Raw genomic sequence first — 19,880 nt, 5'->3', positions numbered from 1 at the left:
TTGTAGGAACCACCGCCAACTCAGCACTTGGCTTAGTGACCCGAGGGTTCTCGGGCCACATCATCAGAGACAGCTGGTGCCATGGACACATCTGATGCCTTGCTCCCCACACGATGGCCATTGAAAACCCCAGGGTGGGACACGCTGTGGATCCTCCATTCAGTCCGTGCAAGCCTCGGGGAGGGAAGGGCTGACGTCAGGCTGGGAGTGAGAGGCCCAGACCCAGAAAAGGCAGGCCGCGTTCCAGGACACGACGGTTTCTGTGGAGAGAAGATGTATGGCCTCTTTCTGCTGGAGTGTGACTGAGGCTGGAGGGGATGGAAGCCAAGCCTTCCAAGGAATTCATGCATTATTCAGGGGGTTAACAAGAAAGGCTGAGATGGCAGTGGGAGAGGGAAACAAACTGTATTTCCAAGTTGAATGTTCCATTGTGCAATGAAACTCTATTTAAATAAAGGCCCAGGAAAAATGGCGAAGGGCTGTAGTGAAGTGGGCTGTGTTTGAGGCCGGTGTAGGAGCGCTCAGTCTACCCACAACCCTCGTCCCCAAGGAGCTCCGTTTGTGCGTGCATATGTGAGGGGTGCCCAGTGGGGTGGGTGCCCGGTCAGTGCTCTGAGTCGCAAGGGAAGCGCCTACGGGGACGTGATTAGTTGTTTTTTTCCTGTCTGAAGTGGTTGGCACCACTGAAGTGACTGAATGAGTGTTGCCCAGCTGTGAGATTAGCGTGGCTGCTGATTCTGAGCCACTGGTAGCAACCCTGACCAAGGGCTCCAGCAAGGATGAGAGGATAACATCCACAGAGGCTGGAGCGGAGTCAAGATGAAACTAGGAGCCAGGAACTCAACCCAAGCTTCCCATTTGAGTGCTGGAAACCCGGTTATTTGCACCATCGCTGCTGCCTCCCAGGGTCTGCATTGGTGGGAAGCTGGAGTTAGCTGGAGCTGGGAATCAAACTCAGAGACTCTACAGGGGCAGGTAATTCACTGGTCCACAAGCGATTCCTTTACGTTGAAACCGAAAGACCCCAACATCCTTGACCAAGCTATCTTTACAGAATGGACATAAAGCCAAAAAGCCAGCATGTAAATTTGAAGAGGGTCAGGATGTCCTAGCTAGATGGTCAGAGGGCTTATTTTATCTTGGAACTATCAAAAAGATAAACCTATTGAAACAGAGCTGCTTCGTCTTATTTGAAGACATTTCTGAATCCTGGGTTTTCTGGAAGGACATTCAAACAGGAGCCAGTGCACATGGGGAAATGGTCTGTGCAATATGTCAAGAGCATTCGGAAGCTCCCAATGACATGGTTATAAGTGCTAAGTGTGGCCAAGAATTTGCTTTATGCTTTTTTTGAATTAAGGATATCATCAGTTGTGTCACACACCTCATATTGATTCCAGTGTGATTGATTCAGATGAAAAATGGCTGTGTTGACAGTGTGTTTTTGCAACAACAAGAAAGAGGGGTGGTGTACTTAAGAAAGGACCAAATGCCAAAGCATTGCTAGTCATGAAGCAGACATTACCCTAGAGTGTGGCTGACCTTGAATGGGATGCAGGTCATAAAGCCAATGTCCAGCAGTGTTACTGCTAGTGTGGAGGCCCTGGAGACTGGCATTTAAAGATGCTACAGTGCTGCAAATGTGAGCAGTGGTTTCATGAGGCTTGCGTGCAATGCCTTCAAAAACCAATGCTATTTGGAGACAGGTTTTATACATTTATTTGCTCTGTCTGCAGTTTCGGACCAGAATACCCCAAACGTCTACCATTACAATGGGTAGATATAGCACACCTACGCCTTTACAGCCTGAGTGTTATTCACAAGAAGAAATACTTTGATTCCGAACTTGAGCTTATGACACACATTAATGAAAACTGGGATAGACTGCACCCCGGGGAGCTGGCAGACACCAAAATCTGAAAGATGTGAGCATGTTCTGGCGGCATTAAATGATTATAAGACCATGTTTATGTCTGGGAAAGAAATAAAGAAGCAGCAGCATTTGTTTGGGTTGCGAATTTGTGTTCCTCCTGTGCCACCAAATGTGGCTTTCAAAGCAGAGAAAGAACCTGAAGGAACATCCCATGAATTTAAAATTAAAGGCAGAAAGGCATCCAAACCTATATCTGATTCAAGGGAAGCAAGTGATGGCATAGAAAAAAAAGGAAAGAAAAAGTGTGTGGGTCGTCCTCCTGGCCCATATACACGAAAAATGATTCAAAAACCTGCTGAGCCACCTTTGGATAAGGAATCAGCTTCAGAGACTCCGTCTTTGGATTTACTTGCCCTATAGGGGGAACTGAGGGAACTGCACATTCATCCAGTACCTCAGCTGTGGATTTCACGGTGCTGCCTGTACAAAAGAAACTGCCTCGTCCAGTATTTCCAGGCATATGGATTGTCTGACTCCAGAAAAAGAACTTGGCCTGCCGCGATACCACATTTGTGGAGAAGAAGAGGCCGTCTTCCAAGAGGAGCACTCCAGACTCAGAACTCAGAAATCGTACAAGATGACGAAGGCAAAGAAGATCATCGACTTGATGCACTCAACACAGAGATTCTGACTAACTTAGCAGATCAGGAGCTACAACTCAATCATCCGAAGAACTCCATTACCAGTTATTCTGGTGCTGCAGGTAGGATAGCATGTGGTGAAAAATACCGAGTTTGGCTCATCGGGTGACACTTGACGGAAAGGTGCAGTATCTGTGGAATGGGAAGGAGCAACTGCCTCCTGACTGTAGGACTGAACGTTATGTTCACTGCACTCTCATTTTCTGTAGGTACAGTTCAAAGCCCTAAAGGAGCCTGGCTTTTACTATCTTTCTTAAAAAAAAAAAATAAAAAGTAAAAAAAATCATGAATGGGGGTGATACTAGCCTTCACATGAACCTGTTAATGTTATGGATACTGTCATAAAAAAGATATCTTTTAAAAATCAGAACAGAGAAGCAAGAACCCGCATCCAGGAACAGAGCACTTTGCTCCTCTCTCATAATGAATGGAGACCAGAAGCCAGATGCTTACGGCCCAAGAGAAGCAGGACTTCATCCAGCACTTCTCTCAGATCGTCAGGGTGCTGACCGAGGAGGAGATGGGGCACCCGGAGACGGGCGACGCTATTGCTGGGCTTAAGGAGGTCCTGGAGTACAATGCCGTTGGCGGCAAGTACAGCCGGGGTTTGATGGTGCTGGTGGCCTTCCGGGAGCTGGTAGAGCCCCGGAAGCAGGACGCTGAGAGTCTCCAGCGGGCCCTGACGGTGGGCTGGTGTGTGGAACTGCTGCAAGCTTTCTTCCTGGTGTCAGATGACATCATGGATTCATCCCTCACCCGCCGGGGGCAGCCCTGCTGGTATCAGAAGCCAGGCATAGGTTTGGACGCCGTCAACGATGCCCTTCTTCTGGAAGCGTGCATCTACCGCCTGCCCAAGTTCTACCGTCGCGAGCAGCCCTACTATCTGAACCTCATCGAGCTCTTCCTACAGAGTTCTTACCAGACTGAGGTTGGGCAAACCCTGGACCTCATCACAGCACCCCAGGGCAGCGTGGACCTTGGCAGATACACTGAAAAGAGGTACAAATCCATCGTCAAGTACAAGACAGCCTTCTGCTCCTTCTACCTCCCCGTGGCCGCGGCCATGTACATGGCAGGCATTGACGGGGAGAAGGAACACGCTAATGCCAAGAAGATCCTGCTGGAGATGGGGGAGTTCTTTCAGATTCAGGATGATTACCTCGACCTCTTTGGGGACCCCAGTGTGACCGGCAAGATTGGCACCGACATCCAGGACAACAAGCGGAGCTGGCTGGTGGTCCAGTGTCTGCAGCAGGCCACCCCGGAACAGCGTCAGATCCTGCAGGAGAATTACGGACAGAAGGAGGCCGAGAAGGTGGCCCCGGGTGAAGGCACTGTACGAGGAGCTGGATCTGCCGGCCGTGTTCTCGCAGTACGAGGACAGCTACGGCCACCTCATGGGTCTCATCGAGCAGTACGCCGCGCCCCTACCCGCGTCCATCTCCCTGGGGCTAGCGCGCAAGATATACAAGCGGGGCCGGCGCCGGGGCTCACTAGGCTAATCCTCCGCCTTTTGGCGCCTGCACACCGGGTTCTAGTCCCGGTCGGGGTGCCGGATTCTGTCCCGGTTGCCCCTCTTCGAGGCCAGCTCTCTGCTATGGCCCGGGAGTGCAGTGGAGGATGGCCCAAGTGCTTGGGCCCTGCACCCCATGGGAGACCAGGAGAAGCACCTGGCTCCTGGCTCCTGCCTTTGGATCAGTGCGGTGCACAGCCGCAGCACGCCAGCCGTGGTGGCCATTGGAGGGTGAACCAACGGCAAAGGAAGACCTTTCTCTCTGTCTCTCTCACTGTCCACTCTGCCTGTCAAAAAAAAAAAAAAAAAAAAAAAAAAAGATATAGACGCGGAAAAAGTGACCTAGAGGCCGCGAGGGAGGGGAGAGGAGGCTCTCAATAAATTATTGTGTAACCTTGAAAAAAAAATCAGAACAGAGACTTAATTTTTTAAATCTTAAGATTTGTAGACTGTTTCTAGGATAGGGTTTTTTTTTTTTTTTTTTTTTTTTGACAGGCAGAGCGGACAGTGAGAGAGAGAGACAGAGAGAAAGGTCTTCCTTTTGCCGTTGGTTCACCCTCCAATGGCCGCCGCGGCCAGCACGCTGCGGCTGGCACACCGCGCTGATCCGATGGCAGGAGCCAGGTGCTTCTCCTGGTCTCCCATGGGGTGCAGGGCCCAAGCACTTGGGCCATCCTCCACTGCACTCCCGGGCCACAGCAGAGAGCTGGCCTGGAAGAGGGGCAACCGGGACAGAATCTGGCGCCCCGACCGGGATTAGAACCCGGTGTGCCAGCGCCGCTAGGCGGAGGATTAGCCTAGTGAGCCCCAGCGCCGGCCAGGATAGGGTATTAAAAATGATTCAAACCCATGCATGGTGTTAGATAATTTTCTAATTATTCCATTGAGTCAGTTTTTGTGAATAGTGGTTATCAGAGCAAACAGATCATGTAGATAGCACAAGTATTTGGAGAAACATTGTTTTGTTACCAAAATGTTGGAAAAAATTTATTTAAGACATTTTAGATTTCATAAAGTGCAGTGTATATAATGCCTACTGAAAGACTATAAAATATTGAAATTTTCTTTCAAGCAAAGTGTAAAAAATATATTGAGCCTGTAAATTACACTGTGAAAAAATAAATAAATAAATAAATAAAGGCCCAGGCTGGTCAGCCAAGCAAATACAGGAATAAGTGGAGTCCAGGGAGATCCATCTGTCCCTAGGCTGCTATGGTCCCCGGTTGGCTAGTGTCATTTCCTCCTCCCACTAAAGAAGGAATAAGAACAGGCTATGTAGCACCTACATTGTCAGCCTCTCATTACTTTAACTAAAATACTCTAGGGAAGCTATTTAGGAAGAAAGAACATTTATTTCAGCTTACAATTTGGAGAGTCACAGTCTAAGATTGGGTATTTCCATCGGCCTGGCCTCTGGTGAGGATGACAGAGGGGTGATCATATGGTGAGCCCGGAAGCAGAGAGAGACACAGGAAGCGTGTTCAGTTATATAACCAATCCCCTTGGAAAAGTCAGTGACCTAGACTTCCCACTGGACCCACCTCTCTTAATTAACTGTTCGTGTAAGACCTTGGGGGCTAAAGATTTGTTTGTATTTGAGGAGTAAAATCCTATTCAAACCATAACATTTTGCCACAGGCTCCCCGAAACTCAATCCTTCTCACACACAACATACAATCATTCTATCCCCCAAATTCCTGAAGTCTTAACTCAGTCCAATATTAATTCAAAGGCCCAAAGTCCAGTGTCTGAGTCTCAAAGCAAACTCCCTTAACTGTGAAATTCTGTAAAATCAAACATAAGTTACCTCTGTATAAGATACAATTGCGGAACAGGCACAGAACATACATTTCCATTCCGTAAGGGACATAAGGAAAAATAAAGAATTAATCAGGCCAAATCAAGTCAGACAACCAGCAAGGCAAACACTAAATCCTCAAGCGCCACATTCAGCGTGGTGGACACACCGTGGCAGGTGTGGTCCCACCCCTATGGCTTTGCTGGTCACAGCCCGTGCTTGGATTCCCAGAGGCTAGCATCTAATCTGTGCAGCGCCACTAGGCATTGCCCTGATGGGGACTCTCCATGGCAACCCCACATTTCAGCTTGGCACTGCCCTATAGCAGCTCTGCCCCTGTGGCAGGTCTCTGTCTGGGCTCCTAGTTTGTCTAAAACATTCTTGGAAATCTAGGCGGGGTCCTCTGTGTTCCATGGCTTGGTTGGTTACCAGACCAGTGGCTGCTTTCTGGGGTCCCCTCTGCAGCTCTACTTTCACAGCTCCCCCAGGCACTGCTCCGTGCAGGGGCTCCAACCCTGCGGCACAACTCTGGCCTCCCAGACTTTGGATTTTTGGTGGAAGCTGCCTTGACCTTGCATTCTGCAGCCTGTGAGACCAGCACCATGAAGATGACACCACAGTTTGTACCAGCAGGAGCCGCACCTGGATATACGGGCAAGCAGGGCACCCTGGGGCTCTTTCCTGAAAGGATTCTGCCCTTGGAGTTCTCAGGAACAAATTTGCACTTCTAGGCCTCTGTGGACCTGTGATGGAAGTAGGTGATTTGAAGATCTCTAAAATGCCATGGGGTCTTTCATCCCATTGTCTTGCTATTAACATACAGCCTTTTACTTGTGCTAATCTCTTTACATTTTTTAAAAGATTTATGTTATTTATGTGAAAGGCAGAGTGACAGAAAGGGAGAGACAGAGAGAGATCTTCCATCTGTTGGTTCATTCCCCAAGTGGCCTCAACAGCTGGGGTGAGACCAGGCCAAAGCCAGGAGCCTAGAACTCCATCTGGGCCTCCCACCTGAGTGGCAGGACCCCAAGCACTTGGGCCATCTTCTGCTGCTTTCCTAGGTGCATTAGCAGGGAGCTGGAGCAGCCAGAACTCTAACTGGTGCACCAAGATGGGATGCCTGCACTGTAGGAGGTGGCTTGGCTTGCTGTGCCACCGTAAGGGCCCCATTGTGCCAATCATTTTAGCAGGTGGTTTCTCCACCTCACTTTCCTGTCCCAAGTATGCTTTTTCTTCCTTATCTTCCTGGCCAACCTGCAAACTTTCCAAAGCTTTCTGCTCCACTCCCTTTTGCTTCTGACTCTCACCATGAGACTCACCAAAGGCCACCAATAACACCCGTGTTATACCTTGAAGGCGTCAATGCCTGGAAACCTCCTCCCTCATCTTTCAGTTCAGCCTCCCACAAAGTCTCAGAACATCGGTACAAAAAGCCAAGTTCTTTGCCACCATGTAATAAGGAGGCCGTTAGTCCATTTCCCAATAGGATTCTTGAGACCTCATCAACAAAGTCTTGGTTGGGTGTCCACATTTCCACCAGCACCCCAGTGTCCTAAGCCCTCGTCAGAATCACCCACAGCATCCTAGGCTTCCTCTATCCTGCCCCTCCAAACTTTTCCAACCTTTCCCAGTAAACCAAGTCCAAAGGCTCCTCCCCACCTTCAGGTACAGTTCAGAGTAATGACCCCACTTCTCTGGCACAGATTTTGTATCAGTCAGCTTTTATGACTTCAGCTAGAACATCTGAGAAAAGCTACTTAGGGAGGAAGGAGGTTTGCTCGGGCTTACGGTTTGGAGGGTCACAGTACGAGATGGGGCAGCCCCAGTGGTCCGCTACCTGGCAAGGCCAGAAGACGGCAGAGGGGTGAGCACGTAGTGATATGGCAAACAGAGACACACGGGAGGCAGATTCGGCTTAAATAACCAGTCCTCTCATGAGAACTGTCTTCCGAGAGCAAGCCCCGCAAGACCTTAAGGTCTCCCACAAGCCTACCTTCCAGATGTCATGTAAATCAAGTCTCTGCCCTTAATCCATTAACATGAGTCCATTAACTGTTAACATAAGACTTTGGGGTTTTTTGAGGAGCCAAATCCTGTTCAAACCATAACAATGTCTGTTAGGGACCACTTTGTAGAACGAGCCTTCCTCAATCTTGACAACAACCCGCGAAGCAAATGTAAGCACTTCCTTTCTACAGTGGAAGTGGGGGTGTCAGGGGGTTAAGGAACTTATGCTACAGAACTATGCTGATGGGACTGGGATTAGGACTCAGGTTTTATGACATGGAAGCCTATTAATACTCTTCCAATTATACACAAGAAACCATAAAGTAATCTGTTTTGTGTTTCTTTCTGTTCTGGGTGCCTATTTAGATACCACAAGAATTTGCAGCTCAAGACTGAATGACCTCAGAGGGAAAGTAGGCATTTGTTCAATGGCCCAGGGGGTGGGATGATCATTTTTCACTTTTATAGGTCTTGGAAAAGGTACAGTTCAATGTCTTTGAACTTGATCTATTTTACACTTGTTCCTATCCTGATTCAGAAAGTCCTAGGAGACTGGACCTCAGTCCCTACATCACTTGTATGTCAGGGAAGTGAGGGGTTGGTGATTTTGAAGCCAAAAGTCAAGATGCATTGCCTGACCACTGCCTTCTCCTGAGCTGTAAATATGCAAGCACAAAAGGAATAAGCACGAAGGCCCATTCATTTTCTCATGTAATAAATTATTTTTATGGAACGGTTCAAAATTATGAGACATCCTGGCTGAATCTACAATGATAGCATTGTGCTAAGAACGAGCAACTACACTAAACATCCTTGCTGAACAGAAGTGACTTTAACCAAACTGCACAATGGCCTGGCACCTGGGAGTGCCCTGGCCAGCTCTCCAGGTGGATTTCCTGCCCCCGCTGCAGTCACAAGATGGAAGCCTGAAGGTACTTTCTATTAATAATCACGCAACAGGGTGACACACGGGAAGCTTTTCTTCAGAAATGGTGCTAATTCTCTCAGGAAGAGAGCCTCTTTCTATCTTTTGGACTTCCATGCCCAATCCCTGGGGTCGGATGCTGCTCCCTCGGCACGTGGTCTTCAGGTGTCCTTTGGGACATCAGTGTGTCAACTTCTACGCAGTCTGTTTATAACCCTGAGGCTGCTACTGCTGCTGAGGTTCATGGACCACATGCCTCACCTGGCCTCGGCTACTTAGGGGGTGGTCCATAGCCTTGATGTTGCACCTATTCCTTCCACACAACCTGGAGTTTCTTCCATGATTCTTTCCTCGATAGATAAGGGTCATCCTAACCCTTTCCAGTAATGGGAAGGACCCCCTGGAATACTGACCCAATGTAAATCACTGCTTCACGTCCCCATAGGCTCAGGCTCTTCCCAGAGCCTTCCCCCACCTCCTGCCTTGCACACCCCTCTCCCAGGAAGAGCTAGGGCTTGGCACACTCAGGTGTAGTCTGGGAGGCTGAACGTTTTCTAGAGAAGGCTGCCTCCATCATAGCTTGGAAGTGCTATATTCATGGCTCTGTAGGGCATCTGGATGGGCATCTGAGGACGGGTTCACAGGGCGTGTGCCCCCAGAGTGGTGCAGGTGGATGGGCGAGATGGTCACAGGCCCCAGAAAGAGCAAGAAGGATAATGGTAGTGTCAACCCGACAACTGGTAGCCTCCCCACAGGAGTGCAGCTCCAAGGACCATGCCAGTACCTCCCTGCCAAGGTCATGCGGTCACCTGATCTTCAAATGGAGATAATTTCATTTCTGCTTTCCCATTAGGAGTGTTCTATTTCCTTTTCTTGCCTAACTGCCCTTGCTAGGACCTCCAGAACCATGTGAAGTAGTTCAATAGGAGTGATGAGAGCAGACATGCCTTGTTTGTTCTTGGACGTAGAGTGAAAAATCAGTCTTTCAACTATTGTGATGTTGGGGCCGGCGCTGTGGCGCAGTGGGTTAATGCTGTGGCCTGGAGCACCGGCATCCCATATGGGCATCTGTTCGAGTCCCGGCCTCTCCACTTCTGATCCACTTCTCTGCCATTGCCTGGGAAAGCAGTAGAAGATGGCTCAAGAACTTGGGCCCCTGCACCCATGTGGGAGATCCAGAGGAAGCTCCTGGCTCCTGGCTTTGGATCGGCGCAGCTCTGGCTGTTGCGGCCAATTGGAGAGTGAACAGGTGGATGGAAGACCTCTCTCTCTCTCTTTGCCTCTCCTCTCTCTGTGTAACTCTTTCAAATAAATAAATTTAAAAAATAATGACAACAGTTGTGATGTTAGCTGTAGGTTTTTCACAGGTTCTGTTTTAGTCAGGGTTCTTCAGAGAAACAAACAAAAAATAGGATATGTAAATATAGAAGGTGATTTATTGTAAGGAGTTGGCTCATGCAATTACAGAGGCTGAGAAGTTTGGAAATCTGCAGAGGCAAGCTGGAGACGCAGGAGACGTTCCAGTCTGAGTGTGGTGCAGTCTCCAGGCTGACGCCGGCAGTGTAGAGAACCAGAAAGGGCTGATGTCTCAGGTTGAGTCTGAGGGCGAGAGAAGAGCGAGGCCCAGCACAGGCTGCTGGGCAGGAGGAGCTGCACTTCCCTCTTAGAGGGCCCGCCCCAGACTGGACTTCACCTTAGGGAGGGCGATCAGCTTGACTCAGTCTACCCGTTAAAGCGCTAGGCCCGTCCAGAAGCATCCTCACGGGGAACCCAGAACAATGTTGCACCGGGTTCCTGGGCGCCTCGAAGCCTTGCCAAGCCGACAGGAAAGATTCACCACCGCAGGCACTGGCCATCAAGTTGAGGAAGCGTCCTTCTATTTCTAACTTGCTGGAGTTTTTGAACATCATGATTTTTGTCACTGATTTCTGCAAATGCTTTTTCTCATTTATAGAGATATTTGTACAACCTTCTTGCTTTCCTGTTATTAATTGGGCATGTTACATGGATTGTCATACATGGAACCAACCCTAGGACAAATCCCATTTTGTCACGGAGCATAATCGATTTATGTGTGGCTGGATTTGACTTGCTAGTATTTCACGGGGGGCTTTTGCATCATATTTGTAAGGCTGTTAACTATAGTTTTCTTGTGATGTCTTCATCTAATTTTGGTAGTAGGGTAATATTGGCATTATAGAATGAGTTACACAGTGTCCTCATCTCTTCTACTTTTGGAAGACATCTTGAAAGATTGGCATTTGTTCTTTTTATTTAATTTTTTGACAGGCAGAGTGGACAGAGAGAGACAGAGAGAAAGGTCTTCCTTTGCCGTTGGTTCACCCTCCAATGGCCGCCGCAGCTGGCGCACTGCAGCCTGAGCATCACAGTGATCCGCAGGCAGGAGCCAGGTGCTTATCCTGGTCTCCCATGGGGTGCAGGGCCCAAGTACTTGGGCCATCCTCCACTGCACTCCCTGGCCACAGCAGAGAGCTGGCCTGGAAGAGAGGCAACCGGGACAGAATCCGGCGCCCTGACCGGGACTAGAACCTGGTGTGCCGGCGCTGCAAGGCGGAGGATTAGCCTAGTGAGCCGCGGCGCCGGCCAGCATTTGTTCTTCTTTAAATGTTTGGTACAAGTTTCCAGTGAAGCCTTCTGCACCTGAGTTTTTCTTGTAGGAAGTGGTTTGGTTGTTGGTTCAACCTTCACTTGTTTTAGGTGTATTTGGTTTTTCTACTTATTGTGAAGCCGGTTGTCAGTGTACCAATGATCATAGGGTTGGTTCTCTTGTGATCTTTTTATTTTGAAAGTCTGTATAACAGCTTCCACTTTAATTTTTGAGCTTAGTACCTTGAGTCTTTTTTTTTTTTTTCTGGGACAGTCTAGGTAAAGGTTTGTCAACTTGCTGATTTTTCAAAGAAACAAGTATTAGTTTTGTTGATTCTAATTTAGTTTTTCTTTTCATTTTGCTCTGTTCTAATCTTTTTAAAAAAAATACAGGGCGGGGGGAGGGGGGAGGAGAGATGTCTTGCATCCACTAGTTCATTCCCCCAAATGGCCACAACAGCCAGGGCTGGACCAAGCCAAACCCAGGAGCTTCTTCAGTTCTCCCACATGAGTGCAGGAGCCCAAATACTTGGGCCATCTTCTGCTGCTTTCCCAGGTGCAGTAGCAAGGAGCTGGATCGGAAGTGAAGCAGCAGGGACACAAACAAGTGCCCATATGGTACGCTGACAGTGCAGGCGGAGCTTAACCTCCTATGCCACAGCACTGGCTCCTGTTTTAATCTTGGAAGTATCTTCCTTGTGCTTATCATGTGCTAAGTATGGTCTTTTTTCTATGTAAGGTAGAAAGTTAGGTTATTGATATGTAATCTTTCTTCTTAATGCAGTTACTTGCAGTTTTAAATACAAGGGGACCTCAAGAAGTCTGTGAAATTTTTAATTAAAAGATAACTTTATTTGGTGCAAAAAGTTTTGAAATACATTTGTATGAGGGGGTCTTCAAAAAGTTCATGGAAAAAAATTTTTTTGACAGGCAGAGTTAGACAGTGAGAGAGAGAGAAAGGTCTTCCTTCTGTTGGCTCACCCCCACAAACGGCTGCTACGGCCGGCATTGCCCAGATCCGAAGCCAGGAGCCAGGTACTTCCTCGGGGCCTCCCATGCAGGTGTAGGGCCCAAGTGCTTGGGCCATCTTCTACTGCCTTCCTGGGCCAGAGAGCTGGACTGGAAGAGGAGCAGCTCTTCCAGCCGGCGCCCCAACTGGGACTAGAACCCAGGGTGCCAGCGCCGTAGGTGGAGGATTAGCCAAGTGAGTCACGGCGCCAGCCGCTGCCTTTTTTTTTTTTTTTTTTTTTTTTAAGATTTACTTGAAAGGCACAGTTACAGAGAGGCAGAGAGAGAGAGCGAGCGAGCGAGCTCTTCCATTTGCTGGTTCACTCCCCAGATGGCCACAATGGCTGGGGCTGAGCCGATCCAAAGTCAGGAGCCAAGAGCTTCCTCCAGGTCTCCCACATGGGTGCAGGGGCCCAAGGACTTGGGCCATCTTCTACTGTTTTCCCAGGCCATAGCAGAGAGCTGGATCACAAGTGGAGCAGCGGGAACTTGAACCAGTGCCCATATGGGATGCCAGCACTGCAGGCAGCAGCTTAACCTACTACACCACAGGGCCAGCCCTGGAAACATGTTTTACAAAACTATAAATGGGTTCAATATATTTTGCATCTAAATAAATTTACCTTTTAATTCCATTTTTCTATGAACTTTTAGAAGCACCCTATATTTCTCTGAACAAAGCTTTCACAATATTTCATAAGATTGGTATATTTTATTTTCATTTATCTAAAAATATTTTCTAATTTCTCTTGTGATTTCTTCTTTTACTCACTGGTTATTTCTTAATTTTCATATTTGTGGGTTTTCTTCTGTGGATTCATTTTGTGAATTACCTTGTGGTCAGGAACATACTCTGCATGATTGAAGACCTTTTTAATGTATTGAAATTTGTTTCAGGGCCTCACATATGAGCCATTCTGGAGAAGAGCCCTGTACATTTGAGAATGTGTGTTCTACTCTTGCTGGCCAGTGTATTCTGTGGACCTCTGTGAGGCCTCGTTGGCTGCTAGTTTTCTGCCAGCTTGCCACTCGCTTGGTGATTGCACTAGTAACGGTAGAATGCTGCAGTCTCCGGCTGCTATTCCCGAGTTGCCCATTTCTCCTTCAGTTCTGTCCATTTCCACTTCACCTATTTCAGAGCTGTTACGTCAGGTTCACATGTGTTTATGAGGGTCAGTTCTTCTTGGTACATTGATACTTCATCATTATAAAATGCACTTCTTTGTCTCTAGTAACAATTTTTGTCTTAATCTCTTTTGAGTACGACAAATATAGCCATTCCAGCTCTCTTTGTTACTATTCACATAACATAACTCTTATTTTTACTTTCAGCCTATTTGTGCTTTGTAACTAAAGTGAATTTCTCAGAGGCAGCATATTTATGAACTGTGTTTTCCTTTTGAAAATCCACTCTGCTACTCTGACATTTAACCAGAGGGCTTAATACATTTATACCTAATACAATTACTGATAGGTGTTTGTATATCTTATGTTGTTTTTGTTCAACTTATTGTTTTTTGTGTTAAATTGATATTTTCCAGGCACCATTTAAATTCCCTTGTAATAACTTTTACCATGTATTTTTGTGTTAGTCTCTTGGTCACACTGAGGATTAAATTCAACATCTTAATTTATAATAATCAATTACTAATTAATCCTAATTTAATTGCAGTAGTGCATACATTTGTTCTAAATAGCTTACTCCTTCTACTTTCTATTATTGTCACACATATTTTACACATTTTGTAACTACATATTTATAATTATAGCTTTATGCGATTTGTCTTTTAAATAAGATAGGAGGGCTGGTGCTGTGGCATAGCGGGTAAAGCCATCACCTGCAGAGCCGGCATCTCACATGGGCGTCTGTTAAGTCCCGGATGCTCCACTTCTGATCCTGCTGTTTGCTGTGGCCTGGGAAAACAGTAGAAGATAGCCCAAGTCCTTGGACCACTGCACTCACATGGGAGACCTGGAGGAAGCTCCTGGCACCTGGTTTCTGATCAGCGCGACTCTGGCCATTGTGGCCAACTGGGGAGTGAACCAACAGATGGAAGACCTCTCTCTCTTTTTTCCTCTCCTTCTCTCTCTGTGTAACTCCGACTTTCAAATAAACAAATAAATCTTTTAAAAAAATAAGATAGGAAAGGAGGGGAGTCACAAACAAAAATTTTATATTTGCCCATGTAGCCACTCTTATTGTGTCTATTTCTTCATGTTAATTTGAGTTGCTATTCATTTCATTCTGAAAAACTCTTTAGTGCTTCTTATAGGACAGCTATGCTAGTGATGAACTCCCAGTTTTTGTTTATCTTGGGATGTCGTCATTTCTCTGTCATTTCTGGAGATTGGTTTTGCAGGATATAGAATTCTCCATTGACAGATCCGCGTCTCCAGCATTTTGAATGTGTCAATCATATTCAGATATTCATAGTATGTGACACCACCCCTGGTCTCCGTGTTGTGAGGAAGAATGTGTTGTTATTTGGACTGAGTCTCCCTCATACAGATGAGTCGTTTCTCCTTTGCTGCTCTCAGGATTCTCTTTTTAGTCTTCATCTTCAAGAGTTTGGCTGCCAAGTGTCTCTGCATGGATATCTGTGAGCTTTAGATCATTAAGCTTCTCGGGTGTGTGGATTACTTTTTTGTCAGATGCTGGAAGACTTTGGCCACTATTTCTTTAGAGGTTCTATCAGCCTCTTTCCCAGCTCTCTATTATGCATATGTTGGTATGATTGATGGTGTTTCATGGGTCTTTGAAGCTCTGCTAATTTTTCTGTATTTTTCTTTTCTGTTCCTCAGACTGACTAATCTTTAAAAAAAAAAAAAAGATTGGGGCTTGCACTGTGGCATAGCGGATTGAGCCTCCACCTGCAGCACCAGCATCCCATATGGGTACTCACTTGAGTCCTGGCTGTTCTACTTCCAATCCAATGCCCCACTAATTCTCCTGGGAAAGCAGCAGGAGATGGCCCAAGTGCTCAGGCCCCTGCACCTGCGTGGGAGACCCGGAAGAAGCTCCTGGCTCCTTGCCAGGCCCCAGTCTCTGCAGCCATTTAGGAAGTGAACCAGCAGATGGAAGACCTGTCTCTCCCTCTTTCTCTGTAATTCTTTCTTTCAAATAAAATATTTAAAAAGGTTTATTTTACTTATACTTTTTTTTTTGACAGGCAGAGTTAGACAGTGAGAGAGAGAGAAACTGAGAGAAAGGTCTTCCTTCCGTTGGTTCACCCCCCAAATGGCTGCTATGGCCAGCGCGCTGCACCAACCAGGAGGTGCTTCCTCCTGGTCTCCCACACAGGTGCAGGCGCCCAAGCACTTGAGCCATCCTCCACTGCCTTCCTGGGCCACAGCAGAGAGCTGGACTGGAAGAGGAGCAGCTGGGACAGAACCCGGTGCCCCAACCGGGACTAGAACCCAGGGTACCGGCACCGCAGGTGGAGGATTAGCCAAGTGAGCCACAGCGCTGGCCCTTATACTTCTTTTTAAAAGGTTTATTTTATTTATTTGAAAGGCAGAATTACACAGAGAGAGAAAGAAAGAGATTTTCCATCTGCTGTTTCACTCATCAAAAGGCTGCAATGGCTGGGGCTGGGCCAAGTTGAAGCCAGGAGTTTGACAGGTCTCTCCCATGGGTGCCGAGGCCCAAGTACTTAGGCCATCTTCTGCTGCTTTCTCAGGCACATTAACAGGGAACTGGGTTGGAAGCGGAGCAGCAGGCACTCATATGGTCTGCTGGCATCACAGGCAGTAGCTTAACCAGCTATCCCCAACACTGGCACCAGGACTGACTAAACTTTTCTTTTTTAAAGATTTTTTTTTTTATTTTGAAAGAGTTAGAAAAGAGAGGAGAGACAGAGACAGAAATATTAGGGCCACTGGTTCACTCCTGCGTGCCCTCAGTATTTGGCCAGTTTACAACTCTGATGTAGCTGTGACTTCCTGCTTGCATGGAGTTTTAATGTCAGTTAGAGGTGGTAGTATAGGGTATGCTGTGGTCTTTCCCAAGCACGTGTACACCCAGAGCATAGATTTCTAGGTTCTCTGGAATATGAAAGAACAGAGAGATCTCCTATCCACTGGTTCAGTCCACAAATGCCACGACGGATGGGGCTGGGACTGAGCCAGGCTGAAGCCAGGAGCTAGACCTCAGTCCAGGCCTCCCATGTGAATAGTGGCCAGGACCAACTATTCGACTACTAGGGCTATCGCTGCTGCCTCCCAGGGTAAGCATTAGGCAGAAGCTACAGTCGGAAGTGCAGTCTTGAACCCAGGCATTTTGATACAGGGTAAGGGCACCCCTAGTTTCATCTTGACCACTGTGCCAAATGCCTGTCCTGTATGGCGGAGCTTGTAAAAGCCCACGGAGCATATCACTCCTCAGCTATTCCTTTTAGGCTCTGGCTAGTCTCCTACTTGCCCCCAATATCATTGCCTCGGGGAGCCGTGCCAGTACAACATTTCACAGGTTCACAGGCACCCTCAGCCCTGGTGAGCTCAGCGAAGTCAGATGAAGTTAAGGTTTTCTAGTGGGTTCTGCCACCACACTAGCAGCCACAAGACTGCTTAAAAAATGACAACTATTTGGGAAGGAGGTCTGTTGTGCTCCCTCAAGCACCAAGAATGCAGACGGTTACCTGCCGGCTTGCTGCCCTGGCAGGACAGTGGGCTGGGACCAGGGTGAATCAAAGCCACAAAGGTCACTTTTGTTTTGTTTCTGAGATTCAGCTAGTTTTTCCTGCATAAATGATCCCGAAGTTTCTAGGAGCCTTTGTTTAGTCTCCAGAGTTCTGAAAATGTTGATTCTGACCATTTCTGCCCCCTTTTATTGCTGTTTTTATGGAGGGGACATTCTTCCGAGCTCTGTACCCCATCAATTTTACCAACGTCCCTCAAATTTATTTTTAGAAATGACTTGACCAGGGGCCGGCGCCGCAGCTCACTAGGCTAATCCTCCACCTTGCAGCGCCGGCACACCGGGTTCTAGTCCTGGTCGGGGCACTGGATTCTGTCCCGGTTGCCCCCTTCCAGGCCAGCTCTCTGCTGTGGCCAGGGAGTGCAGTGGAGAATGGCCCAAGTGCTTGGGCCCTGCACCCCATGGGAGACCAGGAGAAGTACCTGGCTCCTGCCATCAGATCAGCGTGGTGCGCCGGCCGCAGCACGCCAGCCGTGGCAGCCACTGGAGGGTGAACCAGCAGCAAAGGAAGACCTTTCTCTCTGTCTCTCTCTCTCACTGTCCACTCTGCCTGTCAAAAAATAATAAAAAAAATGACTTGACCAGAGTTCTCTCAAATATATGAATATATTCTCAATCTCCATTGTGTCGTCAATAATGTAGTCAGCACTGCAGCTCAATGCCTTTTTGAAACTATCAAATTGACAGGAAAAAAATATTGTACCACACACTGGTAAGAATGTAAGAGAAACGAGCAATTCCGTTCCTCACTGGTGGCAGCAGAAATTGCTAGAATCTCTACAGAGAGCAATTGAGCAATATCTACAAAAAATTTAAATGAATAATCATAGTTGATGGGGAGGGAAAATGGGTGTATCTGAAGAGTACATAATGTTGACCATGAATTGATAACCATGGAAGCTAGATGACGCACCGTGGGGGTGGGACACGCTGGATGACGTGTGATTCTTTTTACTTTCACCTGTATTCAGTTTCACAGCTTAGTGGCAGTGTGTATTTCTAGGAGGAGGCACACAACATCCGGTTGTCTCTCTTTTTGTGATGTTAGTGGCCAGTTCTGATTTTTGCTCTCATCCACTAACTCACTGTTAGTTACAAAGTGGGGGATATTCTCATTGTCTTAATAGCTGAAATATTTCAATGAAGAAAAACTTCCTTTTATAAACTATTTGGCTCAATTTCAAAGGGAAGAAAAGATAAATGTGCATGAGGTAAATGCTTGGAAAGGAAAGGATAACTTTGAAGGACAGTCCTTTAAACACCTGCCCAAACAGTTTGCTCCCCACGTCATCCACCTGAGAATCCGTAGAGGTGCACTGATCCCGCACGGTGTGTCCTGGCAGTGTCTCTAATTCAGCCACGTACCAGAGGGCCCAGCAACAACAAGGAACAGAATCTGCAGGTGGGAAGGTAAGTACGTGTTAGAGACCCTGACCTTGCCCATACTCTGCATTACGTGTCAAATCCATGGCACCTGTGCCACGGTGTTGGCAGGATCCAATGAACTAGTAATTCTACATCTAATACAATGCCCAGCACATAACTTTCCAAAAACTGTTTGTAACTGTTATTACTTGCAAGAATTCATCTCATTTTAACTGTCTGCGCTTCCTTAGGCTTTACTTCAAGGCGTCCTACTCGAGTCTCTGATATTTTGGCTAATTTTGCCTATCTCCTTATGCCTGTCCTGTTCCAGCTGCGTGAGGGAGAAAGAGCATAAGTTTTGGACCCCAAATCCTTTCTCCGGATTATCCAAGGCAGGCTTCTGCCTTTCTCCTATGCTTCCATAAAATCAAGCACCTTGCAAACTTTTTCCTAGCATTGAATTAAATGATAGTTTATAGCCTGTCATATGAGATATAGTAGGTCATCTCTAAATGCTAGTTTGTCTTCTTGAATAAAACCCTTTGTTTACAACTCCAATATCACAAATTCTCTCAAAGCATCCAGATTGAGTTGTTAATTCAGTTGGCCTAAAAGAACAGAAGCATCTAACTACCTACAAATAGCACGCAGAAAGCAAAAAGACTCTCAAGTGATTGGCAGCTGTTGAAGGCAAGGACAGGGTGGCCCGTGGGGCGAGGGTACCAACTGAGTGCCTGACTTCCAGATAACAGAAATGGGAACTCTCTGATCATAAAGTCCTGGAAGGACAGGGATTCCTGCAGCCCTAGAGAACTACAGAGAGCAGGAAATACAGAAAATGAGCAGATTGAACTATATCAAGCTGGGCTCTGGAATTCCTGTGAGCCTCCAAGCCCGACATGCCACACACAGAAGTACATGCATCTTCAAGAACCAAAAAAACAATGAAACTTAAATCCCTCCCCCCTCCCAGAAAAAACCTACAAATGTGGATGAACAGGCCTCATGGCACCACGGTGAGCGTCCACTTCTGCTCACGCATGATGCTATTCAGAATTTCCAATGCTGCTTTCCAGACTCCAGCTCTCAGGGCCAGTGCTGTGGCACAGTGGGTAAAGCCGCCATCTGCAGTGCTGGCATCCTACATGGGCACCGGTTCGAGTCTTGGTTGTTCCACTTCTGATTCAACTCTCTGCTATGGCCTGGGAAAGCAGTAGAGGATGGCCCAAGTCCTTGGGCCCCTGCACCCATGTGGGAGACCAGGAAGAAGCTCCTGGCTCCAGATCAGCGCAGCTCCGGCCATTGCACGCACTTGGGGAGTGAACCAGTGGATGGAAGACCTCTCTCTGTCTCTGCCTCTCCTTCTCTCTTTGTGTAACTCTTTCAA

General features: G+C 47.4%; 2 pseudogenes across 1 annotated transcript; both read left to right on the top strand.

Moving 5' to 3' along the window:
- Window positions 1-847: 847 nt before the first annotated feature.
- Window positions 848-2,738, top strand: LOC100358415 (metal-response element-binding transcription factor 2 pseudogene; annotated as a pseudogene). Its single transcript, XR_016229677.1, has 2 exons — window positions 848-975; window positions 1,055-2,738. The product of XR_016229677.1 is annotated as a metal-response element-binding transcription factor 2 pseudogene (transcript).
- Window positions 2,739-2,954: 216 nt separating this feature from the next.
- Window positions 2,955-4,076, top strand: LOC103347793 (farnesyl pyrophosphate synthase pseudogene; annotated as a pseudogene).
- The last annotated feature ends 15,804 nt before the right edge of the window (window positions 4,077-19,880 follow it).

The sequence above is a fragment of the Oryctolagus cuniculus genome, chromosome 2 (assembly GCF_051225735.1).
Source record: "Oryctolagus cuniculus isolate XC-2025 breed Fujian yellow rabbit chromosome 2, ASM5122573v1, whole genome shotgun sequence".
NCBI classification, from domain to species: Eukaryota; Metazoa; Chordata; class Mammalia; order Lagomorpha; family Leporidae; genus Oryctolagus; species Oryctolagus cuniculus.
Note: the sequence above shows the minus strand (reverse complement) of the source record. Positions and strands in the feature narration are given on the sequence as shown.